Source organism: Erpetoichthys calabaricus, chromosome 13, assembly GCF_900747795.2.
Source record: "Erpetoichthys calabaricus chromosome 13, fErpCal1.3, whole genome shotgun sequence".
Taxonomy (NCBI): Eukaryota; Metazoa; Chordata; class Cladistia; order Polypteriformes; family Polypteridae; genus Erpetoichthys; species Erpetoichthys calabaricus.
This window is the reverse complement of record NC_041406.2, coordinates 7,472,325-7,496,188: the sequence shown is the minus strand read 5'-3', so window position 1 is coordinate 7,496,188 and position 23,864 is coordinate 7,472,325. Positions and strand designations below refer to the sequence as shown.

General features: G+C 40.8%; 1 protein-coding gene across 4 annotated transcripts in view; it reads right to left on the bottom strand.

The window, feature by feature from the left end:
* Window positions 1-23,864, bottom strand: part of trak1a (trafficking protein, kinesin binding 1a) — a 294,945-nt gene that overhangs the window by 232,746 nt on the left and 38,335 nt on the right. The window lies entirely within an intron of this gene.

Below are 23,864 nucleotides of genomic sequence, written 5' to 3'. Positions count from 1 at the left end.
ATGTATTAGAATTATATATTAGAACAATCTAGATGAGAACGGGCCATTCAGCCCAACAAAGTTCACCAGTCCTCTCCACTTATTTCTCTCTATTATAATGAAAAAATCTTGGGACGAGACGAGACTTTTTAGCTTGAGACGAGATGTGACTTTTTCAGAGAGATACTTTCACGTCCCGCGTGACAAGATTTTGTGCCAAGAGATTTAACCAGGCCCGGGGCCAGAAATAAAAGACAAAGAGTAGGTGACAAAGTAGAACATCGTGAAGAATTCAAAAACGTTGGCGCGATACACATGCAGAGCAGGTTTGAGATAATGAAAGTACTAAAATTCGAAAGTCTCAGAAAAATGATAGTAAAGACCGCATTAGCACTAACAAACAGAAATTATTACTTGGTGAAATAAAAGAACAGCGAAAAGAGATTGAATATTCAGATTTAAACTAAGTCGGAGACTTGTAGATCACCTAATTCGTGATGCCATCAGGGAAAAGTAATGTTTCCATCCCCGTTCTCGCCTGTGATGACAAGATATGGACAGTGGTTGAAAGAATGAGAATACGAGTACAAAAAGATAGAATGAGGTTCCTTTACAAGGTTGCTGGGTTCACTTTCTATGACATGTCAAGGAACACAACAATAGGAAAGGACCTTCGATTGGAACTGCTGCTCTTAGGTGTCTCCCCCACTGGAGGTAAACAAGGTGTGGCCCACTAGGAGAAGACCAAAGGGGTGACCTCAGGGATGCTGGAGGGACCATCAGTCTTAACTTCCCTATCAGTATATGGAAATTCTTCCATAGTGATTGGAAGAAGATGCTGGGCATTAAGTGGCCTGCCCAGCCCTGCCTGGTATGTTGCTACTGCAACTAATGGCCAATACTGCTGGGATATAAGCATGCTCAGAAATGTATGTGTTATGATCCAGTAGGTTCTCTCTCTCTATGGGGGTTATAATTTATGCAGAAAGCAAATTTTGCGACAGTTTTTTTTTAAATGTATTTAAAGTTATTAAAATAATTTTGCATTGTTTTGGGGGCCATACTGTGTGCATTTCTTCTGGGAGGCAACTTTGGTAGCTTTTCTTGTACTGCTACTGGGGTACCAAAGTGGAGATGCGTATTGTGTTACGTCAACTGAGCGATGAGATAAAAGATTAGCATTGATGTGCCAACTCCATTTGAGACTGCAGGAAACCCTCAGAAACTTTGTATGTGTTGTTTTCATTCTCTCCAGCAGAAGACTTACAACTTACTATATCTTATGACTGTGAGTTTGGGTTGTTTAGGGCTTGATGAAAGATCAGGATGGGATTCTTGTTTTTCAAACTTTGCGATCCACTTTCGACTAAATTTCATTAACTGGTCTCCCTCATTAAATGTATTGTCCAAAGCAGTCCAGTATGTTTATTGGACTAAAAAACTAGAAATATTTCTGAAACTGCACAAGTTTAATACAAGATACTGTACAATAAAAATTATTATCTGCATCACATTAGCCATCAAAAATGCTGGCAACTCAGGTATAAACAGAACTTAAAAGGCTTATTGGTGTCACCGAATTTTGTGAAAGATGGGTATCAGCAAGAGTAAAAGAGAAGGTCTACAGGACAGTAGTGAGACCAGCTGTGTTATATGGGCTGGAGACGGTGGCACTGACCAGAAAGCAGGAGACAGAGCTGGAGGTGGCAGAGTTAAAGATGCTAAGATTTACATTGGGTGTGACAAGGATGGGCAGGATTAGAAATGAGGACATCAGAGGGTCAGCTCAAGTTGGACAGTTGGGAGACAAAGTCAGAGAGGCGAGATTGCGTTGGTTTGGACATGTGCAGAGGAGAGATGAGGGGTACATTGGGATGCTAACGATAGAGCTGCCAGGTAAGAGGAAAAGAGGGAGACCTAAGAGATGGTTTATGGATGTGCTGAGAGAGGACATGCAGGTGATGGAGGTGACAGAACAAGATAACGAGGACGGAAAGATATGGAAGAAGATGATCCACTGTGGCAACCCCTAACAGGAGCAGACGAAAGAAGAAGAAGAATTGTTGTCATTGAACTACTGAAATCTATGTTTGCCCATCATTACATTTTCATTGTGTATTAACCAATCTGAACTTTACTTTGGGGCCTACTAAACAGCACTATCCCCGATGCTCAGGCCTTTTCTTAGTAAACATTTGTCACACTTTTTTGTTTTAGAGAGGCTCATATTTCAAGTGACTTACACATGATGAATGCATCAAGACGTCTGAAAAATGCCTTTATGTGACAGTATATGAACAGTGAGATCAGGGAGAAGCATTTCCATGAAGAACATTTATTAAAAAAAAACTAATCACAGGCATCTTAAGTACAACACTCCAATCTGTAATGAATCACCAATGAATTCTCAGCAGTGTGGATCCGAGAAACTCTGCATTTCATCACATTTTCTTAGGACAATGAACTTTGCCATTAAAAACTGAAATGCTGTTTAGGATGTCTTTTTGGTTAATTCATTCATTTTACAGATTATTTTATTTGTGTTGTTACTTCCCAATTGCACATAGCTTGACTGATTGTATATAATGGTAGTGTCTTCTTTTTGGTATCCTTGTATGCAATTTTTTTTTGTTATATCCATCCATTATCCAAACCGCTATATCCTAACACAGGGTCACAGGGGTCTGCTGGAGCCAAACACAGCCAACACAGGGCGCAAGGCAGGAACAAACCCCGGGCCAGGCAGGGCGCCAGCCAACCGCAGGACACACACACACACTAGGGACAATTTAGGATCACTAATGCACCTAACCTGCGAGTCATTGGACTGTGGGAGGAAACCGGAGCACCCGGAGGAAACCCACGAAGACATGGGAAGAACATGCAAACTCCACGCAGGCAGGACCTGGGAAGCGAACCCAGGTCTCCTTACTGCGTGACAGCAGCACTACCACTGGGCCACCGTGCCACCCTCTATTTGTTATATAATAATAATAATAATACATTTTATTTATATAGCGCCTTTCCCATGCTCAAGGCACTTACAGAATATAATAAAGAACGGCAGAATATACAGTAAACAGGAAATGCATTTGAAGGGATTTTAATAGGATCAATGTACACTCTTTGTCATATCTGACTATCATTTTGAGTTCCTGGCAGAAAAGAAACGCTGCTTATTATTACAAACAGTTTAAAAGCCATATCTCCGGCACAATGGCCTCAGTAGGGAAGGCCTGACTCCTGAAAGTCTCAAGGACAGATATTATTGAAGTGTTTTGGGATAAGAAATAGAAACTTGAAAGCATAAGCGGACTGTTCTTAAAAATACTCAAACTGAAGGACAGTGAACTGTAAGTGACAACCAAACAACAATGTTCAACGACGCAGACCGTCCCTTACACCCTACCATTCATTTTAACACACCCAGTCGATTGCTACATAAAAATGTTTGTGTCAAGTATCTAAAATATTTTCACAACAAAATCTAAATCTTAATTTCAGTTCTTCCTTCTGACAGGAGTACAAATGATGTAAAAAGTCCTTTTAAACAAAGTAAATAGGTGGCTCTGAGGCTAAGGATCTGCGCTGGTATCCAGAAGGTTGCCGGTTCGAATCCCCGTCATTGCCAAAAGAGATCCTACTCTGCTGGGCCCTTGAGCAAGACCCTTAACCTGTAATTGCTCCAGGGGCGCTGTACAATGGCTGACCCTGCGCTCTGACCCCAAGGGGTGTGCGAAAACTAACAAATTTCTAATACGAGAAATCGTATAAGACGAAATAAAGAACAAAAAAAAAATAAGACAACGGCACAACAACAGACAAACCCAATGAACTTCTTCTTCTTCTTTTGGCTGCTCCCATTAGGGGTTGCTACAGCGGATCATCTTCTTTCAAACCTTTATGTCCTCTGCAACTTGTTTTGTTACACCCATCACCTGCGTGTCTTCTCTCACCACTGGAACATTTGCTTTTGACACAGTTTCATCGTGTCATCATTTAAAAAAGTATCAACCAAATGATCAATTGCTTTTTACTACAGCACACAATTTTATTTTCAGTTTAAAGTACAATACAGTAGACTTTTTCAGCGAGACCTAAAACATGATCCACAATTGGAAACTCCAGCACAGGGGTCCTCAGTCACAGTCCTGGAGGGCCGCAGTGGCTACAAGTTTTCGTTCCAGCCAGTTTTCCCAATTAGAACTCAGCTCTTACTGATAATGAAACTTGCTATTTAACTCTATGCCTTGTTTAGTGCTTTCATTCGTCAAAGACAAATTTTAGTTACATTGATCAGAGGTCCTCAATTACAGTTCTGGAGGTCCGCAGTGGCTGCAGGTTTTCACTTCAACCATTTCCTTAATTTGAACCCATTTATTTACTACTAAAGCAATATAGTTCTTGGGATTTTAGTGATCTGGCCTGTTACAATTCAGAACCCATAATAGCCTATTTATGTTTTTAGCAGCTGCATTTAAAATTGTTGCCTGTATAATTAAAAAGGCATTACTTAATAATGAAATGGAGATAACCAATAAACTAGCAGCTCTCCAGATAAAGGGCTCCTTTTAAACCTGTGCATGTCAACCATGAAGTTATCTGTGTTAAAAATAAATAAATCGCTCTATTATATAAAAAAATTCTTGGGTCGCGACGTGACCTCCTCGGAAAGACACTTTGACATCCCGCAAGAACAACCAATTTAAAACAAGATCACAGACATCTAACCTCTCAGTTGTTGGAATGCTTTTGGTAGACACACTTCATGTGCTCTCAGCTCTTAAAAATTTTATACGTTCTAGATGGCACGTCAACGACTAAGCGAAGAAGAAAGAGCAGTGCATCAAAAAGAGAGCCAAAAGTGTTGGAGAGAAAAGAGGGCAAAAAAAATGCAAAAAAGAACAATAATGTAAGTGCAAATTCTGAAAATAAGGAAAGTAATAATCAACCCGGACCAAGTGGAATTAAAAACCTCATAGGTCCAAATCGGGGTCAGAAATAAAAGACTTCATAAAGACATTCAAAAACGTTGGCGTGATACACATGAAGAGCAGGTTAGAGATTATGAAAGCAGCGGAATTTGAAAGGCTCAAAAAAAAAAAAAAAATGTTTGCGCAATACACCTGCAGATAGCATGAATATGACAGTAGTAAAATTCGAAAATATTAAAAAAAGAAAGTAAAGATCGCATTAGTACAAACAAATGGAAATTATTACTCTGAAATTACGGAACAGCAAAAAGAGATCGAACATATGTGATATGTCAGATGTATGTAGATATTGGGGCGGCACGGTGGCGCAGTGGTAGCGCTGCTGCCTCGCAGTTAGGAGACCTGGGTTCGCTCCCCGGGTCCACCCTGCGTGGAGTTTGAATGTTCTCCCCGTGTCTGCGTGGGTTTCCTCCGGGCGCTCCGGTTTCCTCCCACAGTCCAAAGTCATGCAGGTTAGGTGGATTGGTGATTCCAAATTGGCCCTAGTGTGTGCTTGGTGTGTGGGTGTGTTTGTGTGTGTCCTGAGGTGGGTTGGCACCCTGCCCGGGATTGGTTCCCTGCCTTGTGCCCTGTGTTGGCTGGGATTGGCTCCAGCAGACCCCCGTGACCCTGTGTTCGGATTCAGCGGGTTGGAAAATGGATGGATGGATGGATGTAGATATTGTAAGACTTTAAAGTTTAAGTAAGAGACTTGTAGATTATCTAATTTGTGTTGCCATCAGGGAAAAGTAGTGTTGCCTCCCAATGAAGAGGCGTATCCGCGAGAATTAAAAGATTTGTTGTTCGGTGAACGTGAAATCCACAAACACTACAGGCAAAATATCCGAGTCTACAATAATGTTTTCACGTTTGCATCATGCAATGCTCAAAATGTAGATTTATGCAATAATGGACCATATGCTATGAGAACCTATGGTCCTGCAATAATTAAAGCTACGAGAAGTTTCATTTCATAGAAACTACAATTCGATCAGGTGTTTATTTATGACAACGGAGAAGCGATGCAAAATAGAATCGAAAGAGTATGTAACAATTCCCATGAAAATAACAATCTCTTTAAATTGTATATCTGGTTAACCAAACCCAGGGGTGGGCGAGCGAAACGAGCAGGGGGCAGAGCCCCCTAGTAAATAAATAACTAAATGAGAGGGGAATTGGAAGGATCGTTAAGTTTAAATCTGTTCTGGTCCACAAAACACATGGGTAATGTTCTCAGAGAAGGAAATTCTACTGTGCAATTAACATTTCCCTTGTTTGAATGAACACACTAACAAGCCAAATAGTTAAATACCAAGTTTCATTATCAGCAAGGACCGTCTTCTAATTAGGAAACTAGTTGGAAGGAAAAGCTACAGCCACTGTGGCCCTCCAGGACCGTGACTGAGTACCCCTGCTCCAACAAATTTTAGTACTGTAATGGAAAATTCTGGAAATTTTGAGGAAAAGGCATTGCAAAAGTTAAAATGTTAGAGCAGGGGTGTCGAACTCCAGGCCTGGAGGGCCGCAGTGGCTACACGTTTTCATTCTAACTCTTTTCCTAATCAGCGTCCAGTTTTCACTGCTAATTAATTCCTTTTCCCTTCAATGGTCCTGTTTTTAAGGATTCAGTCCTCTGAATTGATTTGTTTCTTCATTAAATGGCAGCCAAACAGAAATGAGACGTGAAACGAGCCGACAGATGACCAGCTAAACTGGGATTTCAAACTCCAACCAATTTCACTCCAAACAGTCTCTTAACGAGAAGCTGATTCTTTGTTAATTAAGCCTGTTATTTAATTCAATGACTTGTTCCTGCTCTCATTCTACCACAGCAGATATTTCCAAATTTGTTGATTTCTCTGCTTTTTCTAAGAACACCGTCAAAATGTTTTGGTGACTTGAGAGACCAACCTTACTGAGACCGTCACCTTTCTTTATTTTCAGATATTGTGTAATGGGCACAGGTGAGCTGGTGGCTTGTTTGTCTCATTATTGTTTGACTACTAATTAAGGAAAAACAGGCAACTAAGGCGCCTGAGTCAAGTTAATTAAAACTAAAGCAAAAGAAGTTAATTAGCAGTAAAAACGGCTCACTAATGAAGAAGATGGTTAGAATGAAAACATGCAGCCACTGCGGCCCTCCAGGACTGGAGTTCGACACCTGTGTATTAGAGAATACAATGACTGTTAAGTAATTGGAAGACATTAACACGCTAAATACAGCACTTAAGAAAGGTAACAAAGCATAGGAAAACAATAAAATAGATGCTGTCCATATTTGAGCCAAGTACTTCAAAGAAGTTAAAGCTCAAAATGAGTAAAATAGAAATCTATGAACAAATGTACTGGAAAGGATGTGCAAATTCCTCAAACACCATTATCAGAAAATGAATCTGAAATCAAAAACAAAAGTAAAAAAGTACAAACTGCATGCGTGGAAGCGCAGTTATCATTTGAGGGGTACTAAAATGCGACACGGTGCAGGGGCCATTAAGGAGCAGGTCACCTTTAATCTTTCCTTACATACTATTTGGAATCACTCCTGTCCCTTTATTTGTAATACGGAGACTAAAACAGCACACTGTATTCCAGATAAAGGCTCACAGGGATGCTCTATAATTCTGTTAAGTCTTCTTAATCACTTTGTTAACGATCAGGCTCTGCTTCTGCTGTTCAGAGCTGATTCAATTACAGAGAAAACACTTTCTGAAAGTTAACAGTTTAGCAAGGGATATCATCTGCAGACAGACACAAGTCTCATATCTCACAGTAACAAAAACCTTTAAAGCCAGTTAATTCACCAAACAATCTGTTCAATGCCGACTGGGTTTTCTCTCTTACAATGGCAGAGCTGGTACTGCCCCTCTACATCTTGAGATAACCCTGATGAAGGCACCTTTGAATTCTTTTAAATCTTGGGTGGGAGTTGATTTGTTTCGAACCTAGTTTTGCAAAACTTGACTCGCTTGTATGGAATGTTATTTGATTTTAATAAATTCAATAAAATGTAAAAAAAAAAAAAAAAAGAATTCTTTTAAATTTGAGGAATCCTCGACTAAAGTCAAACAGCTGAAGAAGTCTATAAAGTTTATGGTGTGCTTAATAAGAATAGAGTATGTTTAAAAGGACTTTTCTGGTGTTTGTGCAACTCTGAACCCTAAACCTGACAAGTGCTACCAGAAGTGGGGTTGTATAAAAACTCAATCAATACTAACAACAGTATCGCTTCTGTACACTTTCTTAAAAACATTATGCACACTCCACTCTAGACTCCCACCGTACTGCCAAAAAGGCCTTCTTTGAGCATCTACAAACCTTCAGAAGCCATTTGGGGAAACGGACTATAGGACTATTCAGTAATTAAACATACATTTGCCTTCCAATTGAGAAGAAATAAAAGTATTTTTACTAATCTAACTCTTTCAATCAATGACCATTTGGGTTAAAAGCTAAACGGCTATTATAAAAGAGCAAAGGCTGGAATACTTGACAAATGAAAATTTCCATCTCTGTTGAGAACTGCCAGCAATTGGTGTCTGCCGGCATATAATCAATAAGCATCTTGAATTTCACACAGCTTAGCTTAATGTTGCCGCAGCGAAAAGGCAAGCTGTTTAGAGTCAGTTTTCGCATGCGCACACGGAAAAGAAGTGTGACCTTTATTGTCAGTGGCCTCGCTGTTCTCTGCAAGGTTTTTACATAACACGACCCTCCTCTCTGTGCGTGCACACACACACACACACACACACACACACACACATAGCTTCCCTCTAGCAATTTGCAAAGCTTCTATAAATAGTCACCTACCCCTCTGCAAGCCAAACATCACGAGCCAGCAGATCCTATTCCCTAAATGCATTTAATATTGCCCAAGCTAATTTGTGCAAAGCTCTGTGGCCGAGACTGTGACAGTAAAAGGACGAAGGGGACTGGGACTTCTGGCTAGTCTATCGAGTAATACTAGCTGAATTCAAAAAGACAAACTCTTAAGATTTTTAAAAATTATACCTTAAAACTAATAAAAGCTGATGTGACTGTATACGCTTCATCACTGCTTTTACATATAAAAAGCAGGCTAGCAAGAATTCAAAAAACCAGAAGGTACTGTAACAGTGTCTCAAACAGTAAGGGCTTGCGGCATAAAGAATTCAATTTAATAAGTGCTTTGCGGTTTTAAACCATGGAACATTCTTCTCAAGGATTTCCTTGGCCAATTGGTCACTTTGTAATCAGAAAAATGGGGAGCTGGGTGAGCAGCAGCTGTGTCTTTGTACGTAAACTGCTGCTTAGCTGTGTCCACCATTCACATGAAATGTGCTCTTGGGTGCTGATGAAGTCAACTGCAAATAAAATGCTGGCTTCTAACACAGAGATGATGTGTCCTTCTGTGCAGAAAATAATTGATATCATGGAGGTTTGCGCAATAAATAGTTGAAACATTCATAAACAAATCAATTCAATTGATTTGTATTAAGTGTACACTTGAGCAGCACATTAACACCGCTGTATAATGAATTCAGCTATTAAGGAATATTTCAGACAAAATACATACACAAAGAGATAAAAGTACTATGAAATGTGACAATAAATATACAGGATGAGCCAAAATGAAGTACCACATTTCTTCAGGACATCACACGAAGTAGAGGCAGCTGAGTGGGTTGGGGTGGAGGAACTTTGATAGGCGACCCCTTGTAGTTTTCAGTCAGCCACATGCCTTGGTCCGGTGCACGCCATGCTTTCGCCGTCGAAGCATTCTTCAAAACCAACAAATCCATCATCACTACTCAACGCACCTTCCGAACGCACTTCAGCATTCCTCCTAACAGTGACGTCCCAAATCAGAAAACAATTCTTCAGTGAGTGGCTACATTTAGACAGACGGGTAAAACATTGAACAGAAAATCTCCAGGCCGTCCTCGGACTGTACGAATGCCTGAAAACATTCAAGCTGTAAGGGCATCAATTTTGCAGTCTCCTAGACGTTCAACGCACTTCTTCCTCATGAATTTCCAACAGGAGGATTTTGAATGAGGACCTTAATTTCCATCCGTACAAAATGATGGTAGTAAAAAGAGACTGGGAGAGCAGTAGGGAGTCGTGCGCAAACACTCAGCAAAACGAGATGCCATCGTCCTGTGCCACGATGAGGCACATTTCCATTTGAATGGTTGCGTAAACAAGCAAAACTTTGGCTGAAACCAACCCTCATGAACTTCATCAGAGACCCCTGCACAGTGAGCATGTTACAGTTGGGTGCTCCGTTGCAGAATTTGGCATTGTAGGCCCTTACTTTTTGAGGAGGGGGGAGCAACGGTCATCGTCACTTCTGAACATTACATTGAAATGCTAGAGAGCATTCCCTGGACCCAACTGGAAGAAATGGATGTGGTGGATGCCTGGTTTCAACAGGATGGCGCAACAGCTCATACAGCCTGCGCGGAGATCCAGGCAAGTGCTGCTGGAGATGTTTCCCTATGCTGCAATGTTCGGTGGCCTTCACATTCTCCTGATTTCCCTCCATGCGATTTCTTCTTGTGGGGCTACCTCAAGTCGAAGGTCTACACATATCGACCTCAAAACCTTGAAGCCCTCAAGGACACTATTTGCCACAAAATCGCCGCTACTGCCATTAAAATGGCTGAACGAGTCATGCAAGCATTCAGAAATCATCTCAAAGAGTGTATCGCTAATGTTGGTTACCACCTTGAAGACATCATTTTTAAAAGAGTCACAAAAATCTATTTTGTACCCTTTCTTGTGTCGTAATGAAATGTATTTTATCTCGTAGCATTTCTGTAGGATAATGTTTGAAATGTGGTACTTCTTTTTGGCTCACCCTGTATAATAACAAGATGAGGCTAGAGATCTGCACTGGCAATCGGAAGGTTGCCGGTTCGAATCCCGTCAATGCCAATAGGGACTCTGCTCCGTTGGGACCTTAAGCAAGGCCCTTAACCTGCAATTGCTGAGCACTTTGAGTAGTGAGAAAAGCGCTATGTAAATGCAAAAAATTTAAAAAAAAAATTATTATTATTAAATATTACTAATGTGTCATGAAATACATTTGTGTTGCTGATTTCGTTAGGTATTTAGTTTCCTCTTCATTTATTTCTTTCAACTACACCACACTCAACATAAAATAAGCCCTGAAGTAAAAGCTGCCACTTTCACTCATCACAAGCTGAGAGGATATGTTCTAGCAGTTGTGTTTTTCAATTGGTGAATCATTGGTAGAGCAGATATAAAGATTGAGAGAACATCACAAGCATAAAGATTGGGAGAACATTCATGGCAGACGCTTTCCTTGCAGACTCCTAATAATGAATTTGGAGTCTCTTGAATTAAGAAACCAAAATTCCTGAGGATTGTTTCCAGCACCTCGTTGAATCGATGCCATGAAGAATTACGGTGGTTCTGAAGGCAAAGGTGGGTCCAACCGGGGAATAACGAGGTATCTAATAAAGTGGCTAGTAAGTATATACAGTCATATGAAAAAGTCTGGTAACCCCTCTCAGCCTGCATAATAATTGACTCTACTTTCAACAAAAAAGATAACAGTGGTATGTCTTTCATTTCCTAGGAACATCTGAGTACTGCGGTGTTTTCCGAACAAAGATTTTTAGTGAAGCAGTATTAGTTGTATGAAATTGAATCAAATGTGAAAAACTGGCTGTGCAAAAATGTGGGTCCCCTTGTCATTATGCTGATTTGAATGCCTGTCACTGCTCAATGCTGATTGCTGGTTGGATGAGCTCGTTAAGCCTTGAACTTCATAGACAGGTGTGTCCAATCATGAGATATAAAGGTATTTAAGGTGGTCAATTGCAAGTTGTGCTTCCTTCCCTTTGACTCTCCTCTGAAGAGTGACAGCATGGGATCCTCAAAGCAACTCTCCAAAGATCTGAAAACAAAGATTGTTGAGTCTCATGGTTTAGGGGAAAGCTACAAAAAGCTATCTCAGAGGTTTCAACTGTAGGGAATGGAATCAGAAAATGGAAGGCCACAGGCACAGTTGCTGTTAAACCCAGCAGGTCTGGCAGGCCAAGAAAAATACAGGACAGGCATATGAGCAGGATTGTGAGAATGGTTACAGACAACCCACAGATCACCTCCAAAGACCTGCAAGAACATCTTGCTGGAGATGGTGTATCTGAACATCGTTCTACAATTCAGCACAATTTGCACAAAGAACATCTGTATGGCAGGGTGATGAGAAAGAAGCCCTTTCTGCACTCATGCCACAAACAGAGTCGCTTGTTGTATGCCAATGCTCATTTAGACAACCCAGATTCATTTTAGGAACAAAGTGCTTTGGACTAATGAGACAAAAATCGAGTTATTTGGTCATAATAAAAACCAATTTGCATGGTGGAAGAAGAACACCACATTCCAAGAAAAACACCTGCTACCTACGGTCAAATTTGGTGGAGGTTCCATCATGCTGTGTGGCTAGTTCAGGGACTCGTGCCCTTGTTAAAGTCGAGGGTCGGATGAATTCAACCCAATATCAACAAATTCCTCAGAATAATGTTCAAGCATCAGTCACAAAGTTGAAGTTTCGCAAGGGATGGATATTCCAACAAGACAATGACCCAAAACACGAAATCTACAAAGGCATTCATGCAGAGGGAGAAGTAGAATGTTCTGGAATGGCCATCACAGTCCCCTGACTTGAATATCATTGAAAATCTATGGGATGATTTGAAGCAGGTTGTCCATCAAATTGAACTGAACTGGAGAGATTTTGTATGGAAGAATGGTCAGAAATACCTCCATCCAGAATCCAAACACTCTTTAGAGGCTATAGGAGGACAGCGTCTAGAGGCTGTTAGATTAGCAAAAGGAGGCTCAACTAAGTATTGATGTCACATCTCTGTTGGGGTGCCCACATTTATGCACCTGTCTATGTTATGTTATGATGCATATTGCATATTTTCTGTTAATCCGATAAACTTGATGTCATTGCTGAAATACTACTGCTTCCATAAGGCATGTCATATATTAAAAGTAAGTTGCTACTTTGAAAGCTCAGCCAATGTGAAACAAAAATCCAAAGAATTAAGAGGGGTTCCCAAACTTTTTCATATGACTGTACTTATACCATGAGACAATCACGCAAATAGGCTATTATAATAAATCCATCCAATTTTTGTGATCTGCAAGCCAAAATCCATAAGGTAGACCCAAAAGTGTTCAGGAAATAAAATCTCTGTTGTCTAGTGTTCCTGTTTTCGGGGAAAATCATCTTAACTGATCTGCTAAAAACTTTCAGAGTACAAGTAAAAGGCTTCTGCTTCTTGCCAATCAGTGTCACTCAGTATACAACATGGAAAGAACACAGTAGGACAGAACTGATGACACAAAATGGATCAAAGAACCTGCTAACTGACACCTTCACCAATGTCAATATGTGACACTGTAAGAAGGCACTTCAATAGTGAGGAGTAACACACCATTTTATAAAGGGGAAACAAAAAATCCATTAAGTACCCAAGAAATACATTTCTGTTTTTGATACAAAGTTTTGCTTGCTACATAGTCACTGGATGCATTTTCTAGGATTTAAATGAGTAACCAGCAAACACAAGGATCAGTCAGGAATCATTACGTCCTATAAAAACAAACACTATTAATGAAGAAAACAATCAATGATTGCCAACTGGCCCAGAGCCCTGAAAATTTCCTCAGTTCCCTTTAACATTTTAAATTTTCTCATTTCACCAGTTTAAATGATTTACAAAGTAGGGTGGATAGATAAGGTTGACATGTAAAAACTAAAATGGCACTGCAGCATACTATTTTTACTTTCACTAAAATACTGATTTGTTTTTAACGTTTTTATTGCAGATCTTCGTTTCTAATAAATCAAATAAGATTCATGCCAGCAGATGGAATGTCACCAAAACTTTGACATGCACTTGCCTCTGTAAAGATTGGAAAGAAGCCTTTGTTTGAACAAGAAAGGTAAAGAGATTAGGCTGTCCAAGTGCGAATCCCACACACAGTACAGTAGGTTTCATCATCATTAAAATTGAAAGATGTCATTCTGGATGGCATGTCTGCACTTTGTATTGATATCATCATGACAGTGGAGTTCACTTCTTCATAAAAATACAGGATGAAACTGAATGTCTACCCAGAATGTAAAATGTTTGTGTGATAAAGGCTCAAGGCATACTGAATGGCAACTGCTCTTCAAATGGCATCAGAGGTCACCCGGTACTGGATATGGGGAACCAGTGCTCTAAATCAACAGTACACAGCTTATAGCACATATAAAGATGCCTCAATGACAATGAAGAAAAAACTGAAAATGATGTCAACTGATGACAGACACGCACAAGACACAGAACTTAATTTCAGTAAATTAGGGAGGATAGTCACTTTAAAAACCCACACAAATGACTTCAGAAATTCCTCTCTCCCCAGTGCCATATGTCTTTTTAATAAGGAATATCAGGGATGATTCATAAGGTTAAATGTACTATCAAACTACTAAAGTTTAAACACAAAAAAGCTTTGGATGTGAGTATCAGTAGTAGGCTTTGCACTGTAGGAACCAGGGTACCCGAAGTATTCTGTAACATTTCATTAATTATTTACTGCTCTGATGTTAACCCAACCATAGGGGATGCACAAACCAGTGTGTTTCTTCATGCCAGTCCCAAGTCTGGGATAAATGGGGAGGGTTACGTCAGGAAGAGCATCCGGTGTAAAATTTTGCCAAATCAACATGTGGACAACACTACAAATTTGAACATGTGCAGAGGAGAGATGATGAACATATTGGGAGAAGGATGTTAAGGATAGAGCTACTAGGAAAAAGGAAACAAGGAAGGCCTAATAGGAGGTTTATGGATGTGGTGAGAGAGGACATGCAGGTGATGGGTGTAACAGAGCACGATGACGAGGACAGGAAGATATGGAAGAAGATGATCCGCTGTGGCGACCATTAACGGGAGCAGCCGAAAGAAGAAGAAGATTTACCGCTCTGATGTTGATCTTTCTGATCATAAAATAGGCAATCACGATAGCAATTGGTACAGAATTACAGTATTTGAGGGTTCCTCTAGAGAGCATCATTCCCTTGCATGATTTGACTCTAAAATTTATCAGCACATCGTCATCTCGTAACAGGCGTAAGTTTCGAGTTTGGTATTTTTCCGTCCAGCCGTTGTAGCTCTAGACCGTCCTCAAGAAACTGAGACACACACACACACATCATTGAGATATCAATGTTTTCGGTATCAGGGGACCTGAAACGTCGAGATCCATCGAAAAAACCAGAGATCGAAATTTTTGACAAATCTAAAGCTTTCGCTTCTCCCCCATAAATGATAGGTTATGGTGCAGGAGGGCGCAAAGCAAAAATCTGCTTTTCAAATGATGTAAAAATTTGTCTCCGTTTGTTTGCTATACGTCATTTCTTTCTGTTGTTGGATGTAACTGAGAAGGCCAATTTCAAGTTTTCTTTTGTTGACCTTGAACCCCAAGTGTTTAAGCAAGTCTTGCAAAAAATAGGGTGATTTTCATTTTGGAGCCCTAAGTGATTCACAGACAACAGTTACTGGGTTGCCAGGTGGTTAAAACACTACAATACAAAAATCTTGTCGTGCCACGGCCCACCTGCCAAGTTGTTCTGCCTGCCTAAGGTAAAGTCATCCCTGATGGAGGATCACAGGAATCGTGGGGTAGAGGGTTCCTTTCATTGGATTGGCTGGTCTAGCGCTGTTTCAGCTGTGAAATGGCCAAATGGGGGAGGCAGCTTGATGGCTGAGGTGTCCAGGACACTGAACAAATCCAAATCATATTATGTGATATCACCTACTGTTAAATTCTGCTCCGTACTTGTAATATTTTAATTTTACTTTTATATTGTATTAAGGATGACTTGTGTTCTGTTCTGTGTATTGCATTGTATTGACTCCCTTCTTTTTGACACCCATTGCACACCCAAACTACCTGGAAATGGATCTCTTTTTGAACTGTGTGGCACGCGGCTGGGGGTGGTACCCAGCCGGGACGCCCAGGAGGACAGGAGGAGGGCTCATGCCTCCTCCGGACCACGAGGAGGCGACCGCCCTGGTTACATTGGGGGCCACGGGTACAGGGCTTGGAAGCTCAACCCTGTAGGGGCCCGTGGTCACCGCCAGGGAGCGTCCCCATGCCTGGAGGACTTGGGACCCCAGCACTTACGCCACACCAGGAAGTGCTGGGGGGAAGAAGAAAAGAGACACCCGGAGTGCTTCCGGAGAGACAGCCGGCACTTCCGCCACACAAGGGTGTGTCAGCAGAAGATTGCCGGGAACCACCTGGAGCACATCCGGGTGACTATAAAAGGGGCCACCTCCCTTCAATCAAGGCTGGAGTCGGGTGGAAGAGGACGAGGTCTGAGAGCGAGAGAGATAGAGGAGAGAAGGAGGTGGCCTGAAGGCATATTGTGGACAGAGGCCTGGACTGTTTGGTGCTGCGGCACTGGGTTGTGCATTTAATGGACCTTATATATAGTATAAATAAACGTGTGGTGGACTTTAACATGGTGTCCATCTGTCTGTGTCCAGGCTACTTCCCACAACTGCCTTTCCTAAGGTTTCTTCCATTTTTTCCCTACAAGGGTTTTTTTTGGGAGTTTTTTCTTGTCTTCTTTGAGAGTCAAGGCTGGGGGGCTGTCAAGAGGCAGGGCCTGTTAAGCCCACTGCGGCACTTCTTTTGTGATTTTGAGCTATACAAAAATAAATCGTATTGTATTTTATTGTTTCACTTCTCACCACTGACAGTGGCAGGGAGACAGTTAACCCACTATGGCAACAATTATAGAATTACAGCAATAACTGCACGCTCCGGGTAAAGTGCCTTGCAGTATTAAATTAGCTGGCATTTCCAAATTGGCCCCTCTGTGTGACTATATAATGGGTTATGTGCGCAACTGGACCCTGTGATGTTCAGTGTTGTTAGGATCGATTTTATCTCTGCATGACCCCAAACTGGATTAAGCAGGTCTGAAAATAAGAGAAGATGACAATTGTTTCCTTTTGTCTGTAATGACCTACTCATGACCATACAATGAGGCAGAGATGGGGTCTGAATGTGTGACTTTATGGTCTATAGATCTAAACCTTAGGTAGGAGTCCAACCTGCCAAACACATCTCTGCTCTTAATGAAATGTGCATACAGATTTAAAAAAAAAAAAGCATTTATATCTATAAAATTCTTGTAAGATCAGTTGTTTGCATTACTCAGGTTGTTATTTCTTAGAAATTAATCTGAATGCATTTCAAAAGTAGAATATAACTTACAATTTGCAATAGCGTTTCCTGGTAATTGAGTATACATCATTATTTATAAATCAAGTCTCTTAGTATAAATTGGGGGAAATAAGTATTTGATCCTGTGCAGAATTTGTTAGTTTGCTCACTTACAAAGAAATGAACAGTCTCTAATTTTTATGGTAGTTTCATTTTAATGGAAAGAGACAGAATATCACCCAAAAATGCAGAAAAAAACACATGACATAAAAGTTATAAATTGATTTGTATGTCATTGAGAGAAATACAATTTTGATCAACTACAACCCAGCCAGAATTCTGGCTCCCACAAATTGGCTGTGTGGCCACGTGGCACACAGATTACAATCAATCAATCAATCAATTACAGATGCTCCTGATCTCAACTTGTTATGTAAATACAGTAATCCCTCCTCCATCGCGGAGGTTGCGTTCCAGAGCCACCCGCGAAATAAGAAAATCCACGAAGTAGAAACCATATGTTTATATGGTTATTTTTATATATTTTAAGCCCTTATAAACTCTCCCACACTATTATAAACATTTCACGCACAATTATACAGCATAAACCCATTGTATTCTCTTAGATATTAGGTAAGATTCGTTGAAATTATGTATGTAAACACAGTTTACATACAGTAAAACCTAAATATTATTTTAAAGATATCGAGCGTCTCCGATATCACATATGTTACAGCCATTACGACAGACACGCCACCAGCAATAAATACGTACAATGCAAGAAAAATTGTATACAGTAAAATGTGTGTACAGTGACACTAAACTATGTACATGTAATAAGTACTGTACATAAATAATTAATTATGTTACTCACCAACAATGACACGACGACTTGTCCGATAACGATGAGTTTAATTTTACTGCACTACAAAGGATAGCGTTACAGCTCTTCTAAAGGAGCCTCTTCAGGCGACTGTTTAGCACCGCCATTGTACTTCTTCCATCACTCTTCAATCCAAATCCCTAAAGCAGATTCCATCCAGACTACTGCCTTATCACGTCCACTTGCAACTCGTTTTGCACCCTGGTTAAAGAACACTGCAGCCGTAGATCTTATATGCTTTTTCTCCTTTTTAAATAAAAAGAATCGTGGACTCATTGATGCTGTAATGGTGTCCTGCAGCGGTGTAGCTGTTCCCTTCCTTCAACATATCCAAAATTTTTACCTTTTCTGCAATCATTTGCATCTTCTGTTGGCGCTTGGACACAGCTCCTGCAGCAGTAGCAGTAACGTGCGTTAATGATGAATGAGTGAGATTAGACTTCCTGGTTAATGCAGCACTCCGTCGCTGAGCCAATCAGCAGCACACAGGAACTTAACCGAAGGCTCTGATTGGGTAGCTTCTCAGCCATCCACCAATAGCGTCCCTTGTTTGAATTCAAAGGCGTCCCTTGTTTGAATTCAAATGGGCAAATCAACTGAGGAAGCACACGTACTGTAGACCGCAGACATCCGCGAAGCAGTGAAAAATCCACGATATATATTCACATATGCTTACATTTAAAATCCGTGATGGAATGAAGCCGCGAAAGACGAAGCGCGATATAGCGAGGGATCACTGTAAAGCCCACCTATCCACATAATCAGTTTATTCCATTCCAACCTCTCCACCACCATGGGCAACACCAAAGAGCTGTCAAAGGACATCAGGGACAAGACCTGCACAAGGCTGGAATGGGCTACAAGACCATCAGCAAGAAGCTTGGTGAGAAGGTGACAACTGTTGGTGCGATTATTCGGAAATGGAAGAAATATAAAATGACCATCACTAGCAAACTTAAGACGGGCCTGTACATGTGCCTTCTTGAGCAGGAGGACCTTGCGGGCTCTGCAAGATTTCAATCCATTACGGCGTAGCGTGTTACCAATGGTGTTCTTGGTGACTGTGGTGGTCCCAACTGATTTCAGATCATTAACAAGCTCCTCCCGTGTAGTTTTGGGCTGATCCCTCACCTTTCTCATAGTCATCCTCACCACCCCATGAGGCAAGATCTTGCGTGGAGCTCCAGATTGAGGACCTGGGGAGTAATGCTTCCCTTACAGCCCAAAAGTGATTAAAGACTTGGGATTCTCCATCTGACCCGGAAGTGCTGGCAAGTCACGTGGGAGGAAGAGTAGGAGCACTTCCGGGTCAAGAACTACATAAAGGACTGGTGGAGACCCAGCAGGGGAGCCGGAGTTGGGAGGCAGTTGACAGAGCTTGCTGGGAGGTGTGGAGGAGAAAATTATATTATTTGTTATTGATTTATTTGTGTATGGTGGCTGTGGTGCTTAAAAGTCACGTTAAAGAAAGAAGAATAATTAAAAGAATTTCTTTGTGCTTTTTATACCGTGTAGCGTTCTTACACTGTGAAGATATTTTGCACTTTTTTCTTCCATCAAGATGATAGAAACGCCTTATAAATAGTAAGAAATATTTTGTTATTTCACAGTGTCTCATTCTGACTCGAGGAGGGGAGAGCTAATTATGAGCTGCTATACAAGAGATTGAGCTAGCACACAGGGATTAGCTTTAATACGCGGTGGCATTACTCATAATATTCTCATTTATGTTAGCTAATGTACCACTTAAATGAAAATAATGCAAGTCATTTTATGTGCATTTTTTTTTTGAAAACACAAGTGGGGTGCAAATAGGCTGAGGTACTGATCAGGAGCCTCATGTATAATGCCGTGCGTAGGATTCACACTAAAACATGGCGTATGGACAAAAAGAGAAATGTGCGCAGGCACAAAAAAGTTTAGATGCATAAAGCTGTACATAAGCAAAGTTCCACGTACCTTCCCTTTATAAATCTTAATCAATGTGAAATTTAACACACATGCGCACATCTACAGACCCTATCCCAGCTCCTCACAGAATTTCACCTATTTGAATATGCAAATCACTATAAAACAGCCCTATTCCAATCAGTGTTTTGTGAAAAGATAATGGCAAAAACACGTGTAAAAGAGAAGAATTTCATCCATCCATCCATCCATTTTCCAACCCGCTGAATCCAAACACAGGGTCACGGGGGTCTGCTGGAGCCAATCCCAGCCAACACAGGGCACAAGGCAGGAACCAATCCCGGGCAGGGTGCCAACCCACCACAGGACAGAGAAGAATTTCAGTGAATGCAAAATGGAGGTCTTGTCAGTGAAGTGGAGGCAAGAAAAAACGTACTATTTGGTAGCTTAAGCAACGGTATAAGCAACAAAAGGAAACTGATGTGGTAGTACAGCGTGGCAGAGGCACTGAAAAGTTGAAGTTCACAAAGTCGCAAAGTGCTTGAAATACAAAAAAGATGTGGTCACATATCAATGTCGACGTGAAAAGAAGAGTTGCAGCCCACCATCTGAAAGAAAAGAAAAAATAGAGATCTATATTGAGATTAAAGTCAAAATGTCAACTTTAATCTCAAAATTTCCACTTTAATCTCGTAATTTATTGTGTCATTAAAGTACAATGTCATAAAGTTCATCTTAAAATCAATGTTTAGTTTACTAGAGTTTCTCAAACCCCACCGCAACAAAAGTAGCACTTTAAATGCTTGGTATTCCAAGTGTTCCCCAATCCAGTCATTAATCACTATGTGCTTCATAAACGGGCTCTCTCTTACTCCGACAGGAGTGCGCAGGCAGTGACCGCCACACAGAACACATTATAGTTATGATATTACAGCTCTCTGAACATTTTAGAATACTATGATTTTTTTCATGATGAAATCCATTAAAGCATGCATTAAACCTGTGGGGCACTGTGGTGCAGTGGTAGCGATTAGCTGGCACCCTGTCCTGGAATTGTTCCTGTCTCGCACACAGTGTTTGCTGGGATGGGCGCGACCCTATATGGGATAATTTATTGCAGCAGTACTGTGTCTGTCAAACGTACAAACCTCATTTTTCTTTCTCCGCATACCCAATCGCCACACAGTAAGCGTCTGTAATAAATGAAAAACCAGCTGTAAGCTTAGAACACCGATTCTTCAAAACTTTTAAGGAACATTGAAAAATCTTCATTATACATGTTTAATTATTCCATCCATCCATCCACCCATTGTCATGCCAGTCCCAGCAAGCATCGAGTGTGAGGCAGGAACAATCCCTGTAGGGGGTGCCAGCTCATCATCGGGTGTATACAAGCACACACATGCACAAGCAGCGTCAATTTAGCATCACCAAATCCCCTAAACTGCATGTCTTTGGAAAGAAACCGAAGACTTTAGAGGAAGCCCACCAGGAAAACAAACTCCAGGCAGAGGACACCCAGAAATTGACCCTCTTTGTGTGAGGCAGCAGCGCTTCTGCCATGTCTCCGTGCCCCCACATGTTTAATTATTAACTGTATGCATTATTTAAATGAAGTTCACGATTTATCTGTGAAATGTAACATCCATACTTTAATGCATTTCATCATAAAAATGATATCAACTATACATCCTTGTATTCTAACAGCACACAGCTCCAAAAGGATAGCTCTTGAAAATCTAAATCCTCATAGAAGCCAGTCGTCATCATGGAACACAAAGTCAGTATGACCTGTACATACGATCTCTCTTCTAATTCATCCATTTGTGATGTCTTTTAACAACACAAAGGCAGCCATGGGAGTTGGAATAGTTTGACCATTCCGTGCACCTTTATATTGTTGCAGAAAGATTACAATCCATTGTATTAAATTTGTAAGCAGCATGTAATTAATTTTAGTGTATTTGATAATGCCCATGTCATGGATGCAAATCTAAAAAAGAAAGGGAGACTACACAAACAGTAACACTGATTTGACACATTTGTAAAACCGAGCAGAAACGTGCGTACGCATGGTCTGAGGCTGCAGGAAAAATGTGCGCGGCTTTATGCCAAGCTTTGTTTTTACACATCTCAACGTGACCATGGAAATGGACGTATGCAATACTTTTGTGTGTATGCATCATTTGTACATGAGGCTCCTGGTCCCGACAGCACACATGTGCAAAGTCTATCGGACAGCAATTTAAAAATATGCAGGAAAGTTCTGCGCATAGCTACTAGAACTCTGTGATGTCAAGCTGGCCTCACAATGCATCATGGGGTGCTGAAAAAAGAAAAAAAAATGTTTGGCTAAACCGGCCACACTGCACATTTCCAGGAAAACAGTCGGCAAACGAGGTCACCGGCCAACACAGCATATTCTCTGTGAAAAATGCTTTGGCTAATTTCACTGATCGACACTTCAGGCTAACCAATTATTCCTATAATCATTCAGTGCAGGATATCCATCATTACTGCAGCCATACATGCTGGATGGCCAGGGACTACGAAGTGAAATGTGAGCTACACTGTTGTTTGATTTTAAGAGAAGTAAAAATCACGAGACTTACAGTTGTAGAGCACAGAGGAATGGTGAAAACAAGCTTTAGTAAGTAAATCATTAAAGAACAAATTATAACAGGGAAAAAAAAAAAACAAGAAAAATGCAGTGCAAACATTTTGGCCAATGATTTCAGAGGAAGGCAAGTACCATACAATCATGCAGGCAAAATAATTTTATAAATAAATAAATAAAATGGTAAGGGTGGACAGTCCGTTACAAAGAAACTTGCAGAAGTGTTGAGCCTCAATCTTGGTTTCAATCAACAGCTTATGTAGTAACTCAGCCTATGAATTGGACATGCAGGCTACTTCAGCCACGGAATTGGACTTCGGGTCCTCCTCATGGCAGGCAGCAACACGGTCAGATGCCTCATGGCCAGTAGCGAAAGCCTGAGCAGCGTGAACACGCAACAGTTCTGACAAGAAAACAACCGAAGCGAGCTCAGGTGGTAGTGAAGCACTTTGCACAGGCTGCCTGATTGTTTTCATCGTAGGCACCAGTCATAACATTCCGAGTGTAACAAGATAGGGTCCATCACGCACGACAAATGTCCGTCAGGAAAAAAAGCTAACATGACATCAGATGGCAGTGAAGGACATCGCAGTAACTTTGGTAGAGTGACCAGTGTTGCTGCGTTTCGTGAGAGGTGCATGCACTATCTTTCTTTGAGGACTGAAGGTCCGCGTGTTACTATTGATAACATAAAAATAAAAACCCAAGAAATAAACAGTACCTGAGTGAGTAAGATTTCTTGTACAGTGCCAAAATTCAGCTCAAGTGGGTAGAGGTAAAAAGCTCAAATGTGCTTAGGTGGTCTCAGACCAATTGTCGTTAGCAAGAGAAACAATTGTGGATTAGAGTGAGGACTGACAATACTGTATTACTGTATATTGTTAATACTCTCGATCTACTTCATAATTATTTTGATTCATTCAATAAGTTTCATTCAATTACAATTATTTAGTATGTTACTCACATCTGTAAAGTCTGCCAAAACTCAATAAACAGTAGGGTTGGCAGCACTGAAATGTGCCATAAACCTTCAGCTCCACACAGCTGATCTTTAGAGAAATGTCTGCTGCAGGGCCATAGCTTATATTACTTACCACTCCCTGTCTGCCGAAGGCTTCCATGAGGTCATTTCCATTTTAGCATGGTAAGGCTTTTTGCGGTGGCATATGGCAGTTTATGTTACTAACAATGTGATAAGTGATGCAGGCTGCAGTACTCCAGTATTTTGCTTCCAATCATCACTTTCATCAAGTAT